Here is a 1,254-nt window from a genome sequence, read left to right as displayed (position 1 = left end):
GGAAAGAGGTGAGATTGCTATAAAAAACTTCAAATCCATGCCAAAACCTACTGTAACTTTCAATGGACTATTTTTTCCCCAGATACAAATGATAAATGCATAATAGCAACTGTCAGCGTTAACACGCAAATATTTATTCAGCCTGACAAAATGTCTTGAGGACTACAGAGGTGTAATATGCAACAAGTGGGCTGTAATTTAGACAGCCCTGGATTCTCCTGTTGAACTGTTGGCAAGAAAAGAATGCAAAATTTACAGGTTTAATTTACAGTGAGATGAGTGCTTGTATTTGTAACCTAAATAAATCATTAGATGCAGCTTATATTTAAGCCATTGGTGCATTAGAACTTCAAAGACCCTATAGATTGGAACTTTACTTGTCTTAGAGTTGTCTGTATTCTTTTCTGCACTGGGTAAGAGGAACTTTGTCAACTCGTCGTTTGGAAGCTGATCAATACTGGTAGTGTCTGAATTTTGTGTTGCTGCTGAATAATATGTATAATGTGAACATTGCTGGCACTACTTGTAATTTGTTTTGTTCTGGAATTCTGAAAAGAAAAGACAAGCAGATGACTCCATCAAACTAAGAGTATCAGAAGCATTTGCAAAAGTGGGCTTGGATGAGGACAAGCGATCTAATAATAATAAGGAACTGACAGCCCTTAGAATGGAATTTGGGTGGAAAAAAAAGAATTACTGGTATTACTGAATTTGCAAGGAAAACACTAGCATAGGATGTACCTTCAGCAGCAGTCACTGTCCAGTGTGTAATGTATAAAGTAACTTTTTTTTTTTTTGCTTTCATACCATTATTCCTTTACAACTTAAAGTTTCACATATTGAAGAAAAAAATTTAAAGCAGAAGGTTTAGCTTCTGGTGTAGAGAAATCCTATACAGCTCAACCTATTAGGAACAGCCACTTGTAGGAGATAAATATGAGACAAGGAAAACTTATAAATGCCTCTTCTCTGTAATTCTGAATAATTAACTTGTTTTTCTTTTATTTTTCTGTTCTTTGTAATAAAGGTTTCCAGGACTGTTCAGATCTGTTCTTCTGAGATGCTAATAGAATTTCTGATATCTTTGTGTCCTGCATGAGAGAGCAGTGATAGATGTTCTGTGGAAAACTTTAAAAATGGCTATTCTTATAAAAGCACAATGGATCTGTGCTCTGAATCAGACCTGTACATGCCAGCAAAACAGTCACTTTGGTGTGCAAAAGAACAAACTTTTAGAATTAGCAAGGCTGATCT

The sequence above is a fragment of the Alligator sinensis genome, unplaced genomic scaffold, assembly GCF_000455745.1.
Source record: "Alligator sinensis unplaced genomic scaffold, ASM45574v1 scaffold943_1, whole genome shotgun sequence".
Lineage (NCBI taxonomy): Eukaryota > Metazoa > Chordata > Crocodylia > Alligatoridae > Alligator > Alligator sinensis.
Note: the sequence above shows the minus strand (reverse complement) of the source record.